The sequence below is a fragment of the Zalophus californianus genome, chromosome 4, assembly GCF_009762305.2.
Source record: "Zalophus californianus isolate mZalCal1 chromosome 4, mZalCal1.pri.v2, whole genome shotgun sequence".
Lineage (NCBI taxonomy): Eukaryota > Metazoa > Chordata > Mammalia > Carnivora > Otariidae > Zalophus > Zalophus californianus.
In genome coordinates this window covers 67,815,837-67,841,112 of record NC_045598.1, presented here as the reverse complement: position 1 = coordinate 67,841,112, position 25,276 = coordinate 67,815,837, and the positions used below count along the sequence as shown (strand labels likewise).

At 38.3% G+C, this 25,276-nt stretch overlaps 1 long non-coding RNA gene across 2 annotated transcripts; it reads left to right on the top strand.

Moving 5' to 3' along the window:
* The first annotated feature begins 247 nt into the window (after positions 1-247).
* Positions 248-24,587, top strand: LOC113912219. 2 transcript variants are annotated; one of them, XR_003516750.1, is made up of 3 exons: positions 248-452; positions 1,544-1,748; positions 24,421-24,587. It is a non-coding gene; the product is annotated as an uncharacterized LOC113912219 (long non-coding RNA). The 2 variants fall into 2 exon arrangements; XR_003516751.1 differs by lacking the exon at positions 24,421-24,587 and adding an exon at positions 2,774-2,849.
* Positions 24,588-25,276: the final 689 nt, after the last annotated feature.

Here is a 25,276-nt window from a genome sequence, read left to right as displayed (position 1 = left end):
ACACAGGGTTCGAGAAGGAAGTTAGAGTATGATATACCTCGTCATATACGGGGACTCCAGACTTGCAGGTCCATACCGGCAGTCCTAAATTTCTTGTTCAAAGTCATTTACACAAACAGGATGTTCACTCTAAGTTTCTGCAGAAGAAGCCCTTCTACTGGTAAACTGGGAAATTCTCAAATCCCAGAGGCGCATGTCCTTTAGAATTATGGGGACTTTTCTTTCACAGAAATATATGAACAAACCTGGCTCTGTGGAGGGAAAAGGAAAACAAGAAGAATTTCAATGATGAAGGCCCCAGATGAAGGGAGTGCTCTTAATTTCTGAGCTTTTGTGAAGTGACATTTCCAAGTCTGTAGTCCATTTATTGCTATGTTCTGGCAGACTCTCACCAGGTGTTTTTCAACGAAGCACTAAACTTCCCCTCGTCGACTCCAAAAGGAAACCTTCAGGTAGGTTTAATGCAGAAGATTAAGACTGCATTAAGATTAAGTCTGAAATGTTCTGCTACCAATTAGCCCTCTAGTATTTCTGTAAGTCTTGAATTTTTGATGCGATCAATGACACCAGTAGAGCCATCTTCTGTGGAGTGGTTATTAAAGATATAAAAATCAATACAAAGATGATACTTGGAAATCTATATCACAAGATAATGAATCACCATGAGAGCCGACTAAGAAGAATGTCAGCAAGCCAAACACAAGGTTTGTGCATAACAAAGTATCTCATGACAGTAGAATTTAAGCTAAATTTTGCATGAGACAGAAGTCTTCAGGCTACACTTATGATACATTTGCATGACAAGGTTTTAATAAGATGAAAACACAAGCCCAACCGGGCAAAGGGCTTCTAGTAACATTTGGGGAAAAAAAAAAAAAAAAAAAAGAGTGGGGATTGAGATGTTTGTGACTGAGCCAATAATGGCATGATTTAACTTTAACTAATGATAAAACAGCATTAAAACTTTCTCTGTCAGTAATCCTCATTCAATTTCTTTTAAATGAAACATTATTTGCCTGCATTTTAAGTCCATAAGTACTGATTGTTATTGGAGCTGTGTATTGGAGCTTCACAGAATAGTCCAAATTTAATTTGAACTGGGGATTGATTTCGTTTCCTTCAAAGGAAGATTTTTTTTCCTTCCAAAATTGAGCTGGTGCATGACTTTGCAAGTTCATTTTGGTTTTCTCCTTGACACAATTGTAAGTGACAGGAGAACATTTATGTGTTTTGTCCTTAAAGGACATCACGACGTTGCTAATGAAGCCACAAATGACTGGGAGCTATTCTTTGGCTTTAGAGATATGGATTCCCTATGATCTCATGTCATCGCTGACAGAAAAAGCACAAATAAACCAGGCTGCCCTGTCTCCAGTACACTAAACCACTGTATATTTAATAGATACAGAATTTTATGCTTGAGATTTTCCAATTTACAACTACATAAATAAACTTTTATAGACAGGGATTAGGTAAGGGTGTGTTTTTGTGTATTCTGGGTGGTGCAGAAGTCATAAATGTTTCTATTTCCTTCTTTCTCCAGGCACGTATACGAGTCCCTCATTAGCACTCGTCAGTGGCAACCATTATGGAAAGACCTGCTCATAACCACTGAGTGTCAAGTCCTTAATAGCAAAGCCTGGCTCTTCATTAACCAGTAAACTTACTGATTTACCGAGAGATGTCTTTGCTTTTCTTGGAATTTTTTCACCCACGTCTTATCCAAGTGCCAACACCATTTCCAGAAAGTAAGACAACGATTTGTTTATGCTATTTCGTATTACGCATGGTTTTCTCTGTGTTTTCATTGCATGTTTCAAAGGTTGCCTTGATCAGTCAGGGTGAATTTCCCAGAGATTTTTTTTTTTTTTTTCTCCCAACCTGTCATGTAACAATAAGAGAGCTAGATACACATTATGTAGTCTTAACAAGTCTGCAGTTTTGACTTAATTTGTTTCCCTCCCTTTTACCCCCTGAGGGTCCCACAGCAAATGAACCATTCAGTAGCATAAAACAAGGCGAATTAGTTTAGATTTTAATAAAACACAGACCTCTTGCAGGCAGTATCTACCCTGATGCCGAAAGTGTGCAGATTAAAATATTGTGGTGTCTTGATTGTCCTGACAGCTCACGATCATCCTCCTGAACCCCCATTGCCTGGGAAACCTCAACACGCACAGGGGTTCAGTCCTCAGCCTCATCAATGGTACTAATACCTCCACTTCTTTATCTTTGTCTGTAAAATCTACACTACAGAGGCATGAATATACTTAGCGGTTTCTCAATACTTTTCGACTCAGGATTTAAGTTGGGTAGTCCCTCATATCTCTTTTAGGTAGTGTGAGGGGGGGAAAAAAAAGAGGTGTGAGAAATGCTATTCTCACAGGCAAGAGGCTTATAGGTAGCATTTAAGGAAGTATATATATATATATTTTTTTGGAACAAAAAGATTTTGCAAGCTAGGAAACTTTTAGTCTTCATAACCTCTGTCCTGTTCTCTTGGGGATGGGTTTTGATGCCTTGAAAGGTATATTCATTTGTTTACAAATAGCTGATGATGGTATGCTTTGTGAAGTTGCTAAGGATACACCTTATATGGGGGGGTGAAGAAGGTATTCAGTAAGACTGAAAAGCTGTTTCTCCTATGAGGTCACATTTTAATGCTTTTTGGGGAAATGTTGGTTAGTGTCCTTACAAGTTTGGTTATCAAATAAATTCAAACTGGGTTAAGTGTCTAAACCTGGGCAGAATAATCAAACATTATTTTTCATAGGTGGAAGAAAGGAGATGCTTAGCAATTACATAAGAGCAAAGTCCTTCCTAATTGTCTAAAGGATAAAAAGTTGAACCCAAAAATTAGGCAGGTAAGTCATATGGAAAAAGTTAAGTTTTCAGACAATGTCTGTTCACCAGGTAAAAACTGATGAATCACTCTTGATAAAATGAGCTGAGGGGATAAAAAGCCTAGATATCTGAACAAGAAAATTTCATTTTCCATGTAGTTAAGATGGGCTTATGGGCAGGAGATAAAACCCACAGAGGGCATTTTCAACATTAGATGAACACATAGTTTTTTAGATCTTTAATTTAATTTAGCAATCAAGAAGACCGATGTATTATTTTATAATACCATGTCTTATATAACCTAATATTAATATATTTTTCTAGCTTCTGTGCAATAAAACAGAGTAGTTTTAATTAACAGGAAGTTAACACATAATGGAAGCAAAGAGAATTATCCAGGAGTTTCACACAAGACCTGATCTTTGTAAATAAGCCCAGAATTAGACTACTTCTAGACGTCTATGACTCAATGCTTCACTAGACCTCTTAATGGCCAGCCCTCCGACTGGTCACTCGCCTTTTATGAATCCAGGGAACTGGATGAATCCAAATCTTAGATGGTCTAATTTTAGGAGAATCAAAGCAGGATAAAAATATATTAAGGCAGGGAGAATTGAAGTTAAAACACAACCAAATGTGTTGAAAAAAAATTGGAAAGAAATATAACAAAATGTTAACAATGTTTTTCTTGGGGTGTTGGCATAAACAATGGCTTTTATTTTCTTCCTTGTATGTTTTGAAATTTATAAATCATCAACAACAGCACTTCTACTCTACCCAGAAAAAAACAGATCAATGAAAAGTACAATCTAGTGGCTGAAATTACTGTTATATACAAAATGAGTACATTTTACCATTGGTAATGCCTTTGGCTATAGAGGAAAGATGATTTCCATAGAAGGATTATGATGTTTTATATCTAATTAGTTGGGAAAGCTTTAGGCAAAATCAGAATCACAGATCCTGGAAGCTGAATACAGTGAAGACTTAAGAGACACGAAGAAGGAAAAGTAAAATCAATGGAAGATCTTCCAGACAGTGAGAACCGTCAGTTAGAGAGTAGGTAAGAATATGAAGAATGTGAGAACAAGACAGAGTGAGCTTTATATAAAAGTGAATAATAAATGAGAAGAGATTAGGAAGTAAACTGGCCTTGAATCTGAAAGTAAAGAGCCACGACAGATTCTGTATTTTGAATGTCAAAATTAAGGAACTCCGTTGGGAAATAAGTCTATGGAATGAGCAAATTCAACCTTAGAGTCAGATTGATTTCTACTTGGAGGGGGTACGTGAGGGGGCCTTGAAGTCATTAGCATTGGGCCCGTTTTATTAACACCATAGCTTTCCCTTTACTTCCAAGAAAAAGCCACATATGATGCTTTTACTCTTCATAATTCACTTGCTTAGTCAAATACTCATTGATTTTTCTGAATCTGTGGCCCATCTGCTTGCAAAACATTCATTGACTTCATGGGACTAAATAATAAGTATTGGTTGATATTAATGTACATACATGCAATAAAACTGTCAACTTAGTCATCTTCCTGGTATACCTGCGCATATAAGAAAAGCATCATTAGACAGTGAGGCAGCACCGTCTGAGAGGTAGTGCACATAATGGAAAGAGCATGCCCTTTGACCTCAGATAGGTTCGAGTCCCGGCTCTGCTACTTGCTCCTTGCTAAATTTTATCAAATTAAATTTTTTAGCCTCATTTCTTTATCTTTAAACCAGGGACATTACCTTCTTCCTATATATAAGTTTTGTGAGGATTTAATGAGATACACATAAATTAAAGCATATGACAGAATGCTACACATGCAGTAAACTCAACCCATGGTAGCTATGATTATCACTGCCATCAGCATACTCACAGTTTACTTTCACAACATAATGCAAATCAGAGTTTCAAGGACAGTATCTAATTTTAATTTTCTTTGTGTGAATCAAATTTTGGATTATTAATATAAATGATCTCATTTTTTCCTTAGATGGCAAATGTTAATTCATAGAACGAATTCAGGGACTTATCTTCCATATTCTCAAATCTTTCCCTATCAATGTCAATGGTATTAGCTTCCTCTTCCTCAATTGGTTCATTCTGGGGCTGGTCAGAAACCCAAAGAGAGCAGGTGATGGGCCAGCAGGGACAGCTGAGGAGCCTGAGTCCTCAGGGAGAGAATGTGTATGCTTGATGAGCTCTGAGACACTGAATTTCTATTTTGGATAGATGGGGTTACTCAGTAAGCTTTATGCCCAAGGCCAACATTTGAGTTCAACAAGTTCAAAGACTTGAACTCAGCTACAATAGCTGTAGTTCTTCCCGAGGGGAATGAATTCTTTCTACCCTCCGTGGAATCTCCACTATTGCAATGTGAGAGGGGAGCCTCATAGTCCAGGTAAGCTTGGGATTTTGGTGGGATGTCTATTCTCTAGTGGGCATGGAAGAGTGAAAGACCTGTTTGCTGGGATTTACTGGGCTTTCACTGTGAATTAACCAGCCCCTTCATCTGACTACTCCTTTCCTTTGTTTTTAGTGGTCAAATAGCTCATTCCATGGACCCTGGATAATATAAATACAGGACCATTGGTTATTTGGCCTTGAGAAGAACTACATATCCAAGCTCTATTCATTATTAAAATCCCCATCTTGGATTCCCACCTCTTCCATCATAACTCCTACAGAATTTATAATTTATAATACTGAGATGAACACATACATATATTTTTTGTTATGATAGTGTTTATTTTGTATATGTTGATTGTACTTTTATAAATAAACTGCAGAAAGCAAGGGTCACACTTTATACTCTTTGTTGTGGAACAGTTGTGGAGCTATTAGAGACCTCCCAATAAAATTAGTTAAATAACTTAAAAAAAAAGAGGTTTCTAAACATCTAGTCAGTGAGACTAAAATAATACATTTAGCTGGTACTTTTTTGTGACTTTAGAGGTTCTAGTGAATATGAACAGGCTTCATTTTAAACTAGCCCTTTCATTCTTGAGATGATGGAATCAGTGCGCAAGACAAAGGGGCAGACAGGTGGAAGGAAAGCCTGAGAGCAGAATGTGGATGTGGTGCCTGTCAGAATTTGCTAGACATTTTTGTTGCTTGAAAGTTTTTCTTAAAAATCAGCCTTTTTGAAACTCCTTTATTTATTTCTTCAAATTTTATATAAAGAAATTTAGTTAGATCATCGCTAATTGTTCAAGATCACTCGGAAAATTCAGTTGGAGGTTTGGGACTAGAATTCAAAAATGCTATCCCAGCCATTTATTTTTCACAATGACACTTACCTGATATGCTGGTTATAGGGAATAGACATTATCCATTCATGTTTCTTACATTACCATAGCAATCAAAGTTTATTTATAGCATAAAGACCCCAGAAAAATTATGCTGGAATATTTTAGCATAAAACAATTTAAAATTTCTGAAGTATTGCACTAAAGCATTGTCTTAATAGCTAATATTATCCCTTCCACCATAACTATTACTTGCCTTTTTTTTAAGATTTTTTTTTTATTTATTTGACAGAGAGATACACAGCAAGAGAGGGAACACAAGCAGGGGGAGTGGGAGAGGGAGAAGCAGGCTTCCCACTGAGCAGGGACCCCGATGCACGGCTCCATCCCAGGACCCTGGGATCAGGACCTGAGCCGAAGGCAGACACTTAACGACTGAGCCACCCAGGTGCCTCATGCCTTACTTTCAATATTATAGTGGTGTGATCTCTTTCAAGATTACATTAAGACAATAATATTTGTGTGATCATTATTCAAGCCTATATTGAGATCTACTATATTTACTGGATATATTTTGAAAATAGGAGAATGAAAGAACTATTCAAACCAATCATATGAATAAAAGTCATGATGGGGAATGGTATCTGTTATTTTTCCAATAGATTGCCTGTTAATACCTATTCTTTAAAAGATACATCATTATTTCTAGTTTGCCAAACATTGCCTGTTTAAATGATTTTAACACTAAGCATCACTCTGAACTAAATATTATAATAGTATGGTTAATTAAAAAAAAAGATTCTAACTTCAGTTTAGGTCTTCTTTTTTTTTTAAGATTTTATTTATTTATTTGACAGAGAGAGACACAGCGAGAGAGGGAACACAAGCAGGGGGAGTGGGAGAGGGAGAAGCAGGCTCCCCAGTGAGCAGGGAGCCCGATGTGGGGCTCGATCCCAGGACCCCGGGATCAGGACCTGAGCCGAAGGCAGACGCTTAACGACTGAGCCACCCAGGCGCCCCTTAGGTCTTACTTCTTATTCAAATCAATAGTCTTTAAATGGCTCAGCAGATAACTTGTTTAAAACTTACAATTACCGTTTTCTACCTTTGGTTATTAAAATAAAAATATAGCCATAATCAATGATGGCATTTGTAAGAAATATATAAATTATGTAAAATAAACCATATCCCTGTATGTGTTAAAAGATCAGTTGCACATATTTATATTTTCAAAGTTATCTTTAGAAATAGGATAGTGATCAATTGCATTTTGGAGATGAGAAAACTAGGTCAGAGAGCAGTTACTGACCTGGAATTGAACCTAGGTGTTCCAAGGTTCTATAAACCATACACTGTTGTTATCTATTTTCTTTTCTGTGTTCTGTTCCTTTCAGTCCTGAGATAGGGGGATGATAGATTTTAGAAACACGCTTTTGCTCATGGAGGAAGGAGAAATCCAAGGACTTGTTCTGACCAACTAGCATGATGGTTAAGTTTATTAGAAGAGAAGGCTGGATACTAGTGGAAACACAGACTCCTGGCAAATCTACTGGAGAGATGAAGTCATTAGCCAGATATAGGCTCATTAAGCTCTAATGGTGATCATAATCATCCGTTTGTGATTTGGAAGAATGGTGCCTCCATCCCTTTGAAAGGTTTTTGTTTTGTAGATCGCTTTTTATTCTGCTTCCTGAAACTCTATGCCAATTGATGTTTGCATGTTTCTGAAATGGCTATGAGTCTTCTAATTTATTCTCCCGCTACACTGTGCTGCTGAGCTGGCAGGCACCTGTGTTCAGGTCACTTTCCACGTCACACCACCTAGGGCTAGCCAGGGACCCATTCAAAGGGCAATGGGATGCCAATTATTTCCCTTCCTGGCATTTACATGAAAGGTATAATATATCTCCTTTAGGAGAAAGGCTGCAAAGAGGGAATTGGGAGTTTGCTTCCCTTAATAATTCCCACAACCACCAAGTTTCTGGACTAAAGGAAAATGAAGAAGCTGAAACAAAATGAGGAGGTAGAATAAAAGCCCTTTATTTAATCAGTAAATTTAGTGTTTACTAGGTGCTAGGCAATATTCCAAATGTTTTGCATCTACTCATTTGTTTAGTGCCACAGCTCTTGGAAGTGAGTACTATTATTTCTCCCACTTTGTAGATAAGAAAATCTAAGGCCACCGTGTCATAGCCAGTAAATGGCAGAACCGCAATCTGAATTTAGTTTGGCTCGGAAGCTGAGTCTTCTCACCATTTTGCTGTAGGTGATATCAAAGATCCTGCATGTACCTTCATATAGATTCGATACCTTCTAGAAATAATTATTTAACAAGCAGGAAAGCAAATGATGACTGATTTAGAGAAACAAAAATACAAGGCAATCCTCTATAAATTCCTTTACCACATACTTCCTAATCTGACTTTGCCCGTGGTAGAGGTGGCCTTAATGGGATGTTTTGTACCTCATGCTACTTCTACAAAGGAATGCATCCCAATACTTTTGGGCTTCATGTATGCAAATAACGGCTCTAATCGTTTTCCAATCAACTATGTGATTTGTGATGTTCTGGCATACCCCAGGGCAGGTGCCTCTTAAGATTATGAGAAGACTTTTAGGGGCGCCTGGGTGGCTCAGTCGTTAAGTGTCTGCCTTCGGCTCAGGTCATGATCCCAGGGTCCTGAGATTGAGCCCCGCATCGGGGTCCTGCTCGGCGGGAAGCCTGCTTCTCCCTCTCCCACTCCCCCTGCTTGTGTTCCCTCTCTCGCTGTGTCTCTCTCTGTCAAATAAAATAAAAAAAAATCTTTAAAAAAAAAGATTATGAGAAGACTTTTATAAAATTTGAGGTAGGTAGCCAGCCTTAAGCAACATACTGTACATAACCTGACACTGAAAGAGCCAACCTGCAGATGCAGTTTATGGTTCACACAGCATAACCCAGTCTGCAACAGATGAATGAGAAACAACACATTTACACAATGCTGGAATTCATACTATAATTGAATCCATTATGTCATATTTTGAAATTAATCATTTACCTTATGAATCTATGTAGGCTCCATACTCTTCAGAACTAGTTGTGTGGTTTAGAGTGAGTTGTCTGAGACCTAGAAGGAAGACAAACAAACCCACAGTTCAAATTCAGCATGAAAAGAATATCAATAGGATTGAGGATACATTCTCAATGTACATCAAATATTGCTTTGAGTCAGATGCAAATTATAAAGGCATTTACTAGTTCGGAGTTTCAGAGAAGATAGAATTTAGATGACATGGGATATCTGTGTTGGTGCCCCTATTCTTTAAGAATCAGCTCAGACAAAAATGCGAATGGGTCTAAAATGTTCCTGGAACTGAGCAGTGTAACTGAACCCAGGAGGGAAGAGCAGGCTGCCCACCCCCCACCTGGGGGCATGGGTTAATAAAAAGATCAATTGCGCTCTTATCTTGTTAGTCATTAGACAGCCCACTGATGCCACCTGCTTACTTTAAATGTGAAAGTATGGGCCAGCCATTGCAAAGCTGCCACCATTGCTTGGGATCCCCCTTTCTTTCTGCTCTAGTGACAGGAGGGAAAAGGCCAGAGTCAGACACTTAGAAGCTGAGCATCTGTTCCTTTGGTAAGCACGGATGTGAGCGAGGGCAAATCAGAAAGCAAGTCTTTACCCAGGGAAAGGAGGGTGCCTGGTTTCCTCTTCAATGATTATACCGCAATGTGAGGAGGTCATAAGGTTAATATTAATGTGAACCCAAGAAACATTTTAAATGGAAAAAATAAAATGGCTCAGAGGATTTTTCTTCTTTCTTTAGGTAACTGTATCCCTCAGACCTGACACGGCCATGTATTAAAAACACACAGAGTACACAAACTTTGTGTGTTTGCTTGAATGGTCTTCAGGGACCACGGCCTGTTTTTCAGTTGTCAATTATTCTTTTCCAAAAGCATAAGGAAAGGTTTACTTGGCTCACTTTAGTATCAGTTGACAATGATTAAAATTTCAAAAGAAACATTACACATGTCCTAAAACAAAGAAAATGGCTGCTCACCATTCGTAGACAGGGAAGAAACTTTATTTTTTATATTGGTAATGGGATCTTTTTCCTCAGAAGCCAGTGTCTACTTCTCTGAGCAGCTATAAATGGGCCTCCTGACTGTTTTCTCACCCCTGACACTAACTACACTCAGCCGACATCACACGTGTGAGGGGAAGACTCCAGACCATTCCACCTTTGTAGCAGATAAGTATTCATTTCTCTCTTAATAAAATGAGTATGTTTAATTTACCTTGTACATACTTGATGGAAGGCGTATTTATTATTTATTGATTATTACTATCCAAGCAGTGAGTATTTATTTTACTACCAGTAATAGCTTTCTCTCTCTCTCTGTTGAACATGCCTATTCCAGTCAAAAACATTTTGCAAGGAGTGAAATGTTAACTTAGAGAAATGGTGAGGTGTAGCAATTAGCTACAGTTTCTCAAAGTGCAGAGATGGTAAATCCAACTCGTGGCCTGTTAAGTACTGCCCTCTCTTATGTTTACTTTAGGCTCTAAAAGTCAAGGTACTATATGAAGGTTCTGAATACTTAAAATTCATTCCTAATGCAGCAGTGTGTAGATGGATGGATTTTCCATCAAGTGAGTCATACATGCAAGAGAAAATCAAACACTGTCTCCAGCCTAAAACGGACATAGTTTAATCAAGGGACCAGACCAAGATATGAGTGCCTATTAGAAAAGCATTATTTAGTGAATTTTTAAACAATAGAATTCTAAGATGGGCTAACTATAATGCATTTTGGAGGCTAGATGAGGTATTAGTTGTTTCCTGAATGTAAAGGGACTTATTAATATCACTTGTATCCTTGATGAAAGTATGTTGTGAAGAAGATGGCTCTCTTATGCTTTTATATGTATAAATTACTAATAAGAGAGCAAGAGAGTAAGTTTTTGGAGACTGGTAATTTTTAGTTTTTCAACAAACTATAAATCTGATGGGAAATGGAGCAGGATTTTTTTAAAAAGTGTTTTATGAACACAAAGGCTTTGATGAGATGGCTGAGGGAGGCTGTAAAGCTTGACCTTAAAATGCTTGATGAAAAATGGATATGCACCCTTCTTCCATGTGACCTTGCATCAAAATGACAGTCCTTGGATGCAGTTCAACCAAGTCTAACACTGAATTTTTGTCCCTAGCACCATGGCTTACGATGAGGGTCCAACATAGCTATAAGGGCTCTACAATGAGTAACAAAGGAAAGTATGCTAGGTAGACTCATTTCCAGGCTTCGTACTGTCCTTGATTATGTCCACTTACAGATGAGCATACTATCTTGGACCCCCATGGCTGAAAAAGCTAAAGGAATAAAGTAGCACTTAAGGTTTTTCTTCTTACCAATTTCTTCATCTCATGGTTAACTAATAGACATGAAATTAACATAGAAACAATGGACATCTGATTATGTAATTTTGTAAATGAAGGATATTTTCATCTGTAATAAAGAGGCTCATTTTAGGGGCGCCTGGCTGGCTCAGTCAGTGGAGCATGTGACTCTTGATCTCAGGATTGTAAGTTCAAGCCCCACTTTGAGTGTAGAGATTACTTAAAAATAAAATATCTTTAAAAAAAAAGAAGCTTATCTTGTAGGATGAATTAATATTGGCTATCAAACTATTCTATGTTTAAGAGATCAAAGGTAACTGAGTAATTGTTGATAACTGTAGTAATGAGTAGTTTTTGAATGGACAGCCGGACTTCTATCTTTTTAATAAGCATTTATATTTGAAAATGCATGGTTCAAGAATTTTTCAATGTTTTCTTGACAGTTTAGGCACATGGTTTAAAATTTCAATGCATACCATATTGGATAATTTAGAAAGTTACCGAAATAGAATTAATTTTATATATGTCTTTTACATACAGAACATACCTACTAACTTTGTGAACAAACCTATTGAGGGCAGCATTAACCAAGTGTAGTCAAATGTACAAAATAAAGTATTTTTGCTAAAGTTTGAGAATGCCTTCTATATATATCAGAATGGGGCTTGCTAGTCACCCTTGAATACAACATTTATTACAGTTGTTGAATAAAAATTTCCCTCTTCTTTAAGAAGAGTTACTCTTTGTGTACTTTCTTCAAATTTTGAAGCCAGTTTCTTTGAGAAAATTTCCCAAATTTGAAAACAATAGCATTTAAAGAACTCTGACATCTGAGTAATTCTTATGTGTGCTGTAGCGGTGGTATCAATATTAAAAAAAAAAAAAAAAAAGCAAAGCCAGGACTTTACCAGTCAATTTAGAATGAGTATTCTTTAAACCATACTTTAGGGGGAAATCTATGAGATTCAAGAAGAAATAAATTCCAAGTGATATGAAAGCAACATTTTGATCATCAAGATGCAAATGAAGAAACTATAATTCTGAGTATATACTGAGAAGAGAGTATGTAATTCAATATGAAAAAAAGCTCAAGAATGAAAAGAAGCCAGTTGAGAGAAAAAGTGCATCCAATGCTAACTTATCTAGAGATAAAGGGCAGTGAAATGAATTTAAGTAACCTAGAGGAAATTTCTAATCTTATCTTTTTTTTGTCTTTTACAATTAAATAAGGCAAAATTATTTTGAGAAGTTTTGAGGAAACTCCACAGCCTTAATATTTTGTTATTGAAAGAGGTCCTGTCTTTTCTGTGGCTCCTGCTGGAACTATGATGATCGACTCTTAAAACTCTTAACTAACTGTACCTTCCATTTCAGAAGCAAGTGTAATCATTAGGGAAGATCAGCTCTGCCGCTTTCTCTGTTCCACTGCATGATGTAGGCTGAGGAGGCTTTTGAGGTCACAACTAATATTATCATTTCCCTAATTTAAACAACAGCAACAACTCTGAATACTCTGAGTGGAATGGAGCTGTCATAGAAGCAAGCCAGGCCTCTTAATTGGAGCCTCATCTTCCGGCATGGGGACATTAGACAGTAGGCAATCAATTGGGAAGGGCCGAGAATGTTTGAGCAAGGGAGTGAATTAACCAGAAATCCAATTTAAGTAGACGAAGTGTGTGTACTATAGATCAGAGCAAGGACAGAAAACAGATTTATTCAATAATTAACCAACAACAACCCAACAAATACTTTGAGCAGTGTTTAACATTTGATAGTACTGTTTTAATAATGATATTCTATATTAATAATATAGCATGTTCATGCTATAATAATATTTAATAGTAGTAGTACTAAGTTTAATAAATAGTTCTTTTTGGTACTATTAGATCCTGAGGATACAGAGGTGAACTAGTTGGTCAAGGTCTCTGTTTACACAGACGGAAAACAGACATAAAACATCAAACAATTGAGAGAAAAGGAGGGAGGAGAGAAACTTGTGTTTTAAGAGTGTCTAATTCTAGAAGAATGCTCTTTTTATGATAAGCTGAGTCTAAAGCTGTGAAGATTGGATAGTAGGCTATTGTTATAGTCCAGACAAGTAAGAGATTAATGAGAACCTAGACTAGATGGAAGCTGTGGGAATTAAAAGGAAGAAAAAATGCAAGAGGTATTTCAGAGACAATCAATAGAAATTGGCAACCGCTGAGATGTGCAGTACAGGAGAGGGAAGAGACATAGATGAATTAGAAACGTGGAGCCTCAGGGAAGAAATCGGGATGCTGTTAAGAGAAATACAGATGTCAAAAGACCCAAGTAGTTTGATGGGGTAATGATGGATTCGGGTGTGGTACCTTGTGTTTTCTGTGTCAAAAAGTCTCATGGAGGTGACAATAAGTAGCTGGGACTGTAAGATTATAAATTGGGGGAGAAACTAGCACAAGAGAGTTGGGTGTCATTCTGATGGACAGTTAAAGCTGTGGTATCATCTACAATCCTCAAAGATAATGGAAGAGTGGGGCCTCCATCGAAGTGGGGGTTCTGGGAAATGATGTCATTAGGGGGAATGGAGAGAGGTAAGGCAAGTAGAAATAATACCAGTTAAATACTGATTCCTACATGATCGACATGGCTCTGAGCACTTTACGGGAGGTCAGTTCACTTCATTTTCACAACGACCCCTAGAGAGCAGATTTTGTTATTGACCCTACTTCATAAATTAGGAAATGGGACTACAGAGAGGTTGCTGAGGCCACACAGCTCATAGGAGATAGAGTCTCAGAAGCCCTGTCCTTAACACTATCCTGGAGTGCCTCTTAGGTGGAACAAAGGATTATGAAAAGAGGGTTGCTCTTGACTAAAACAGATATCCTACAGATTAAATTTAAGTGGTTAGGTTAGCAAAGCGTAGAGCTGAACTTGAGAGGTAAAGCAACATGCATGAGAAACAAGAGCACAGAGGGGGCCTTCGTATTAAGCAAATGACGACATGCAAAATAGTTTTGTTAACACTTTCAACAGGTGCTGTGAGAACAAGTTCAGGATTCTGTGAAAGTCTATACGTGTGGGGTCCTAACCTATTATGTGGGAGGTACAGGGGGTTGCTATCAGAGAAGTCTACCTTGAGAAAATGACATTTCACATCTGGAAGGACATTCCAGATGTGAGGGCCCTTCGGCAGGAGGAACTTACAAGATTCAAGGAATAAGGAAATCTGGGGCAAAGATAAGGGAGGGGAGGCCCTAAGGATTCTGGACTTTATCCTAAGAGTAGTGGAAAGGTATTGGAGGAGATTAAGCAGGAGAGTGACAAATTAAGGGGCAGAGAGTTTAAGGAAACTGGCCGAGATCATACAGCTGCTAATTGAGCCCCAAGGAAACCCAGATCATGCCAGATCCAAGGTCCTCCCTCTCATAAAACTCTATTACTGTCCAGAGCTGGGAGGCAAAATGTTTAACAAACAGATCCCTGGGGGGGAAAGCAATGATTTGCAGCATTTTTTGATATTAGTGGTGTAATTGCCATCGTGGATTTTAAGCTACTCGTGTGTCCCAAGTTACTGATGCAGAACTGGGAAGAGATGCTCCCTATCACATCATGATATATTTTTAACATTCAAATGCAGTAAGCGGCAACACCCTCAAGAACATAGAAAACAGCGCAATGTACTGCAATAATTAGGAAGTGATGAGTTCTGTGTATTTATTGACTCTGTTTTCAATATAACATATTTAAATCAAAATGTATATAATTAATTTTTAATAGTGGCTCTCTGGGGGGAACAGACAGCCTGCCAAAGTCCTGAAAACTTAGTAATAGGATCTCCTGAGCAGGTGCAAGCTGGCACCGCCTCAAAGAACCATGTCTTGGGTGCAGGGTTTTATTATTGGTTCCTGGACTCTTAGATAAAATCTCACTCATGTCTTTGTATTTACTGTGTGGATCATCAAACATATTCAATGAGAAGAAGGCATTTTTTTTTTTTCCCCAAGAAGGAGTAGAAGAGAGGAACTTGGGGGAGGGAGGCCTGTGCAATGTCCTCCATGGGGACACCAGGTGACTGATAGCAAACATTTCCGGTCCATTTTTTCACCTTTGCTTTCAAACAGTCAGGAGAGCAAGATTCTGGTTTCCAATACAAATTTAAAACTGTTGCACTGAAGCTAAACTTAAATTCTCTGTATCCATTATCATTCAGTCCTATGATTGTCATGCAACCTCCTCTTTAGGAAAATCACTGGACCCTAAAATAAAATGTTCAGAAACATGCAAGTGAAAATGGCTCAAACTCTCAGACTTTGGCAGTGTTACTTGAGTTGCTGTGGCCTCAGAAGGGACAATCATAATATTTTTCTGGCTGTCTTGTCTTGATTTATAATTTGAATCTCCATAAATGATAATAGAGAGGGCAATTATCAAAGAAATGGAAAGGGCAATTATCATTAAATTGAAAACACATCACACATCCAACAGGATGAATGACTGAGCTAAAAACAGATTTTTGTGGATCTTGCAACTGTTCCAAAAGAACCTAATGGAAGCAACTTCATCTCCCCACCTCCTCCAATTAACCAGATGACTTTGGATATATTTTCCTTTTTTTTTTTTCCTTTGGATGATAACACAAGGCCTGTTAAACTAATCTGCCTGAACACTGACACTACTTGGGAGATGTAAATTTATGAGACTAAGCCAGTTGCTGTTTGCCTAGTGTGAAAAAAAGCTTTCCTTTTTTTTGAAAAACAGTAGAGAAAGATTAGTTCCCTTGTTTGTACATTTGTGATTCCAGGAGACTGCAGACGCCCGTCTCATCTGCCCTTAACCCTTGCAATGAATCTTTTTAAGTGAGGCAACACGGGTGTTTTTGTTCATGAGGTTAAATAATAGACTAGACAGTGAAATTCCCCTAACAGGCTTTTGTCTTGTTTGGATAAATTGAGCAAATTATAATCCAAACTATAGGTATTAGTGATCACTACTATAAATACGGAAGCAAGAGGTAAATGTTTAGGCATGCCTTTTGTGGAGAAGTCTTACCATTTGGATTTACTCTTTTAAAGAGTAGAATTAGAGACATTCTCTGGAAGGGGTAAAGTGTGGAAGGAGGAAAACAACAAAACAAAAATTCCTTTTTGTTAGCACATCTGTATAGTAAAAGTAACGGTGGCATGAATGTCAATATCTGCCCATATGAAGCCTTATATAAATCTGATCAGATCTTGATAGGGAATAACAAGGGTTCCCCCTTTCATGTTAAGCTCTGGCTTGCTTATCTTTGTAATATATGGATCATGAAGAAACTAAACATGGAACGACGAAAATGCTCAGATGAACTTAATCTGTATTTATTTCATCTGGGTTTCTGCTTTCCGCATATTGGTTCTTGACAGAACCACTGGTCCTTGACCTGCCATTGTTAATGCTTAACCAAGATTAGGTTTGTTGACTTGAGAACAAAGAATCATAGGATGATACCAGCCCCTGAGGCTATATTCTTAGTTACAGAGCTCAGGCATTGTGGTAATAGATGAAAAAGAAAATATAGTTCAAAAGAAAGATGGAAAGAAGACTGACATTTACTAATCACCTATTATTTCTCAGGCACATGTAATTTTATTTTATTTTATTTTATTTTTTAAAGATTTTATTTATTTATTTGCAGAGAGAGAGGGAGAGTATAAGCAGGGGGAGTGGCAGGCAGAGGGAGAAACAGGCTCCTTGCTAAACAAGGAGCCCGATGTGGGACTCGATCCCAGGACCCTGAGATCATGACCTGAGCCGAAGGCAGACGCCCAACCATTTGAGCCACCCAGGCGCCCCAGGCACATGTAATTTTAATATAGCCACTATCTGGTATCAAACCTGTATTTGTACATCCTCCCCTGCCCAAACAAAAACAAATCAATTATATTTTACTATGCTATACTGTGACTTTTGCAAGTACCTTCCCTTTCATGTTGGAGGTACTGAGCTGTGCTTGCTATGTGCACACTCTGGTGTTTTGTTCCTTGGAGAAGGCAATATATGCTGTATTGTTTAGCTGCCAGCAATATGCGATATCAGTGCTGAATATTGTCCTTTCAAAGACGTATGATAAATTCTCTATTAAGTCATTTTTTTCTAGCTTCTATCTTTCACATACTCTAGAACAGTTTTTCAATGTAGGAAATATTTGAGAGCTTTTCCAAAACAATAAAACAGAAAAAAATTCTGTCCAATTTACTCACTACGAATTTATATAATATGTGCGTGTATCCATAAATTGCCCATCTTGAATTGATTTTTTTGGTGTGTGTGTGTTGAGGAAAAAAAATTGTCATATTTATCAGTTTACCTCAGTCAGTAAATTTATTTTTAAATAACAAGTACACTAAAAACCAAGGAGAAGTGGTTTCCTTTAAAAAATTCCCCAAAGTTCCAAGTGCTTTGAATTTTTCGAGCTCTCAACCAGTACCATCTGTTGATTAAGTAACTGACTTTTGGACATCCTCATGAAGGGGCTGGGGTGGGGGAATTTCCCTTGAATTCTAGGAAGTGTCCTTTGGACATGATGTTTACTTCCTTTGATGTCACAATTTTTCTTGATAAATATAAATATTTATTTTTAACATGGTTGTTAAGACTTAGGCAATATTCTGTTTCAATTCCTGTGTCAAATACTGGATGGAGTAGAAAGGTCAATTTATGGATTGATATGCTCACAGATTAAATATTGAATTTGTAAAAAGTGAACTTAATATTATTTTATATTTTAAAACATATTTGGAACATAAGAGTTTTTGAAAAATAAAAATTGAAAAGCCATCCCCCAACATAAAGCATATTAAAAGTCATATTGATAGTTTCTTTATCATCAATATTCTTGGAAATTAGTACTTGTTTATCAATTGCATCCTGTACTTGTATTGAAACCCTTTGTCAACTCTATTTAATTCTCATAGGAACCCCATGAAGTATGCCTCATTGCATGCTTTTGCATATTTACAACCCAGAGAAGTTTACAAAAACTTGTCATGTCAGTAAGTAAGCAAACAGAAAAGCAGGGACTGAAACCCAGATCTGTCAGATTCTAAGGCCCGTGGGTGGCACAGGGCAGTTTTCAAATTGTGCCAATTGTCAGCTAGTCTGGAGGCAAAGTAGGACTTGTTCATATACTTGTGTTTCTTAAGACAGTTTCAGTTAAAAGCTGTTCCAGATAACAGATGATATCCTAATTTCTAAAATATTTAAATAAATCAGAATGTCAGTTCTCTCTGATTCTTTCTGATCATAATATTCCCCCAACCCCAATCACACTCCCATTTTCCACAACCAAACATCCAAGTTCTATATTTGCCAAGGGTTTGTTCACTTACTCATTCAACAAATACTCTCATTATATACCAGGCATTTTTCTAGGCCCTGAGGAAAAAAAATGAAGTCACTATGGTTGCAAAGTTTATTTTGGATAGGCAAGAGAAAATAAACATACATGTACATATATACAAACATAATTACAAGTAAGCTCAAATAGCAATAAATGCAGAGAAGAAGAATAAAATGGGGTCAGGACTAGAACATAAGAATAACTGACTTTTAGTGAAAATATATTACAAGTGTCAGACACTGGTCTAGGCACTTTACATAGATGAATTATTTAATTCTTACAAGATTCTATGGGGTAGGTTTGGTATCTGTGGTGGACTGAAGACGGGAAATTATCAACTACTTCTGAAATTGAGAGGTAGGGTTTAACTTCTCTCCCTTTGAGTCTGAGCTGGCCTTAGTGACTTGCTTGATGAATAAATGGGGTAGAAGAGACAATAGACTAGGTATGGACTTCTACCTTGTTCCTTTGGAACCTTGAGCTGCCATGTGAGAAGAAGTCAGACTAAGGCTTCCATGCTGTGAGAAAGCCCAAGCCACATAAAGAGGTGAGGTGTAAAGTGAGCCTCAAGTGAGCTGCCAGCCCACAGTGGGAATGAAGCATATTGGATGGCCAGCCCCCTCAAGCCTACTATCCAGTTGGTATCCGACCCCACCAGAATGACCAACCCCAAATGAGAACCACCCAATGGAGCATAGTCATTCACAGAAAAGTGAAAGATAATAATAAATCGCTGGTTTAAACCTACTTGGTCTAAACCAAGTTTTGGGATGTTTTGTTAGGCAGCAATGAATAACTGGAATGATTATGATCTTCCTTTTATAAAGAAGAAAACCTAAGGAAAGAAAGGCTGAGTAATCTGCTTGCCGAATGGTATAATCGGGATTCAAACCCAGTCAGGCTGACCCCCAAGCTCCATTTTACATTCTATCCTGTAAGCCTCACCCCTAGAGTGAAATCAGCATTCTCAGCATGTCCCTGACTAAAGTCAGCAGTTAACATCTAGTTTACATTTCATTTTCTCCATTGAATCACAATGGTTAAAACTCAAGGCACACCGCCATTGGAATATGATTGCTCAGCTGGGGTGCTTTTGCAAAGAGACCTTGGGGTGTCCTTGACCCGGAAGTATTATGTGGTCCAAGACCTTTTGTGGATTGGAATCTTAAGAAAAATAAGGAGAATATGGAGGAGATTGACCTGTGCTAATCTATAATCCTTTCATTGTGTTGTAAAATTATGAGAATTATTCAAGTGAAGTAGGAAATCGCATGGCATTTTGATTAAAGAAAAGGAGCATGAAGTAATTTTGTTAAAATAAAGGGAAAATAATTGTCACCAAATCAGATTTCTTGGCATACAAATATGTTACAGCCCTTGTCTAATCCACAGAACTGATATTTGGATGGGAAAGGAGTAACCGGATGTCTGTAGCATGATAGCATTCACCCGCAAGTGGCTGAGCCAGATGGTCCTTCCTCAGCAAGGAAGGACAGATAAAAGTACAATGTTTCCAAGCAAGCCCACAGCGCATATTTCCAAAGACGTTTTTCCTTAGAGTATTTACAGTTTAGTTTAGCTGTTTCCATTCTGAAGACTTTGTATACACAACAATGGGACAGCTCATGATAGCTCAAAGGAAAGAACTTTATAGATGCTGCACATTTACCCCCTCAAGCCTTCCAGGGGAAACTCCTGGTACTCTTGAAACTTTCCTGTCAGACTATTCTACAATCCAGTGCCTTTTCCAAGCAGGAAATATGATGTTCCAAAGACAACTTGACCTCCTGTTTGAAAATGGTGGTGGTGGGGGGAGTGTGTGAGGTGGGGAGACAAAACAGGCATAGTCTAAGTATACTTAATTCATAGACCCACTCACAAATACAAACAAGTTAATTTTGTTAAGAACGCAAGGTAACATTTCACTTAAGACAAAATCCCAATCATTTATTCTCCTCTGGAGTACTTCTTATGCATCCTTGAGTTTTTAAAAGTTCAAGTGTTGCATAAAAAATCAACATAATTACAGAAAGCAGTCCTTAAACAAGAATATCCTGTTTTGTTTCCTGAATTCTCACTGGGGTGGCTCCTCTGAATCCTTGACAACATCCAACTCCAAGAAGAAAACATCAAGACTGCTTTGCTGATCTTGGTTTTTACATTGAGCTCCTCAGCAGTGGGGCTATTGGCCCAATGTATAAGCCGACAATCGCCCTATTGTTTACTTTCCAGTCAGAAAAGCGATGCCGCTTTTCTTCACTGTGTATGGTCTCTATAATCCTAACAGTCATGTTCACTCAGCAGTAAGTCCGAATGTATGTTTCCCAGAGGAGTTTCAAATATATGAGATAGATTAGCATCTCTGTGTCTTGATGCAATCTGTGACAGATTCGACAGTAATAAAACATTTGAAAGTGTGGTCAGTACTAAATTATTTGCCGAAGAACAATTTTATTCCTGAGGTAGGAAAAAAAAATTAGCAATAACTTTTGGGTAGTAAATACATTGGTTGAGGGATAATACAAACCCTGAACCTCTTGCCCTCTCAGCATTTCATTCTGTGTAAAGGGAGGAAAAAAAAGCCCAATTGTGTGCTGATGAATTAGAAAACTTCATGTACATTCAAGAAATACACATGCCACTACAAATTAACCATTAGCAGAGCAAGGTATTCATCCTTTCTGTCAGATTCTGTGGGAAGTATGCCTTATTAGCATGGAAGCCCAAAGAAGTAATATATCAGTCCATGTTCACTTATCCTACAAAAAAAAAAAAAAAAAAAAAAGGATCTGGCAATCTCAGTTCTGGAAAAATAAATAGCGTGGATCTTTCCACTCCCATTTCAATCCTAAAATTGAAAATCACTAAATGAAATCCTACTTCCTCTCAGCTTCCAGTTTGTCTCGGGGTTTACAACGGAACGCGGTTTTGCATTTTAAATCAGTTCCATCATAACCCTGAAAGATCACAGGGCTGCTAATTCTCTGCCTCCTGTTTCCACCACCACCAGCCCCCCCCCTTTCTCAACTTTGAATTTGAATGGCCCAGAAGATTCTCTGGGGGTCATGTTTGTGGCCCTTGAGAAGCAGCCTCTCTACTGCTTTCAGCTGATTTCCTGGCATGTTTCGTGGGGATTTGTGGTGAGTGGCAGCTCTGGAATCACTTTTCATTCTGTCAGGTTGTGGTTAGGCTTAGTGGGGTTTCTTTGTTATACTGGCCACTACTAGTCAATTCCCTTGAAAATATCTGGTTTTCTCTTTTCCCCTTGAAGAAAAAAGGAAAAAAAAAAAGCAATTCCAGACTCTCCACCTTACCCCCAAAACACAAACACAAAACAAACATAGATATCCCTTGGAAATCCTGGGGGGGAGATAGAGAAGGAGGAGAGGCCCAGATGTTCTCAGCATCCCAATTTAATTTTGATGTCAGTCTATAAAAGATCTTGGGAGGGCCCCATTTCCCGTACCTGTTCTGCTGACATGCTGTTTTATTAAAGAATCAGGGATAAATTTTACTACCACTTTTTCATGTTAAAAACAAACTAAAATAAACCAAACACACAAAATGTGCATTTTTGAAGCCCAGTGTTTTCATTCTCTTTTAGAATAAACCTGGAAAAGAAGAAGTAAGTACAAACATCAGTAAAATAAAACAAACACGAAGGAGCCCGTTAAGATGGAGTTTTCCATGGACACGGTGTGGGGGCGGGGAGGGATTTGGCACTTTTAGTACATGTCGTCTTAAGCCAGAGCTTAACAGAGTTTTGTATTTCATGAATTAGTTTGGGGGGGAAGGAAAGAAAAAGAGAACGACATAAGGTTGCCAACATTTTATATTTGCCAAGTTAGGCTACTTAAGAGAAAAAGAACTAACATTGAAATCTTACATCATTTCTTTAAAGAAAGGACATGTTAACATCAGCGGGGGGTGGGAGGAAGGAGGAAAGCCGTAATCTTAGAATACAAGACAGCTTTTACGAGAATGAAGAGTTGGCAACTTGTACACCAACATACCACAAAGGCCTTCAGAAACAGCCAGTTCTTGAAACACGCCAAGCCCCTTCCTACCTTCTTGCCTCTGCACCAGCCGTTCCCACTGACTGGAAATCTATTCCCTGGGACATTGGCAGAGCTCTCCACTCAAATCCAACCACAAGAGGCAGGGCTTCTCTAACCACACCGTTTAAAGCCCCACTCCCCCAGACCCCGAGCCGGCAAACCCTCCTCCCCACTTCCATTCCTCTCCAGTTCCTTACTTTGCTTTCATCTTGGCCCAGTATTTGTGACTACTTGGCTAGTAACTGTTTGCTCCTCATCCGTCTGTCCCGTTAACAACATGAAATACACAAGGTCAGGGGCTTCAGATCATTTGTTTCCCCCCTTTTCTCCACTACCCAAAACATGGCTGGCACCTGTGAGGCACTCCGTACTTATCTGTTCCATTTATAGATGTGTATCATTTCATGGTCCTTATTTTCCTCGTATTAAGAAAGACGTTCGCAGGGCCTGCACGGGTCGGTGTACGGAAACCATTGTTTTAAGAAAGGGATCGGAGAGTCCTTTAGGCAAGGATGAGGGCGCCCCCGGAGGAAGTAGACATTTGACGCATGTGTTCTTTAACGGCAACTGATTTTGCACAGCAGGTGTGAGATCTGTGCTTCTGAGGACTGGCAACACACTGACGATAGGCCGAAAGTGTGTCCCACTACTGATTTAGGGGGACAAGGAATACTCTTTGAGCATAGTTAGGCTGTATTTTCACCCTCTTCCTCCCTCCCCAAATTACTGAATTATGTAGTCTAGGCATGGCTCCTTAGGGCTTCTTGGATGGTTTATGCAATTTTTTTTTAAACAAGAGAATGTTTACCAACAACAAGAGACTATGAGGGTGCAACTGTCTATTGGATTAAAAATAAAAAGTAACAGTAGCATCCACGTGACAGCATATTTAGCTATTGTCTCTCACAGTTATTCACGGTGAAGTAGGAGAACCAGGAAGTCAGCTTCATAGACAGGCCTTACTACCAAGAACAGCAAGGCGTTGTAGAAAAAGCTGCCTTTGGAATGCATTATGGACAGTTCCCAAATGTAGGTAGTAGGTGTCAAAAGTGTATTTTCCAAGTTTTTGTGCCATCTGGGATCCTGGGTAGGTGACTCTGACTTTTTTTTTCTCGAAAAATATCGTTTATGGGCGTGTGGGGCCCATTTTGGCACAGATTTTCTTCCCCTGAAAAATAGAGAATGAGCCCAAAATGCACCTAAAGCAACCTTTGCACAGATTTTTTTTTTCTTTTTAATTTGGGTACAATATCTGCTCTTGTTGCCACACTTCTGAGTAGCAGTAACAGGTCGTAACATGATGGTGTACAAATAAGTGAGATCTGGCAATTGGCGAAGGAAATGAGAGTTTAGTGTGTACATTTGTATTGTGTATATATGTGATAGGGTTAACATATATCGGTTATTATAATAATGATGATGGGATTCATGGAAAGTATAAAAGCGTTGATCTTTGAAATTCCTTTCATTCTCTCTCTCTCTGTCTTTCTGTCTTTCTCTCTGGATCTCTCTTTTATGCTACAGAATGGAATGGAGCGGGGGATTTAGAAAGCCTCTGCTGATTAATCCATCATATTCTGACAACTGAATTCCCAGAAACAGAGTATCAGACTTTCGCATAAAGTGTCATTTTGACTGGAATCTTTCAAGTTCAAGGCTCTGAAGTCCTCAGAGGAAGACTGCCCCATAGTGGGTCCTCCAATAATGGTAGCTTCTAGTGATGTTATTAATTACCCCCATTAAAAAGGCAAGGATTTCAGTGTCTGATGAGCCAGTTCCACCATCTCAATACCGCCTCAGCTGCTATGTCAGAGAATGTTCTGGAAGAAGCAAAGACTGATGACAGTAGGACTTTTACACTGAAGGGTAAGAATAAAAACATTAAATGGTTTTAAAATAATCAGAAAAGTGTGATTTGGGGCCATCACCTAGCCAATGAACTTATCTTAGGATTGTATATCTCAAAGATTAAAAATAAAACCGAAGCTTAACTTCACTGATATTTGAAATAAACATGTGCATTTACTGTTCAAAACTGCCCCGGCACAAGGATAGAGACAGTTATTTTTGGTAAAAGTGGACTGTGGACAGAGGAGCTGGTGAAAATGCTCTTAAGTATTCACGTAGGACAAAAACCTTCCTGGCACTGAGAAGTCTCAATTGGTTTTTCAGCTGCACTGTGGTTTATTGTGTGCTTTAAATCAACTCTGAGACTGCGCTACATACCATTGTGTCTGTTAGAAAATCATTATGGGGCAATTAAAAGCAATGCTGTTTCACAGATGAACATTTTCCTCCGTGTCTGACTGCTGCGCAGTCCCTTCGTGCCTCTCATGATCCTCTATATTTGTGATGGTCAAGAGATACAGCTGTCGGGAAA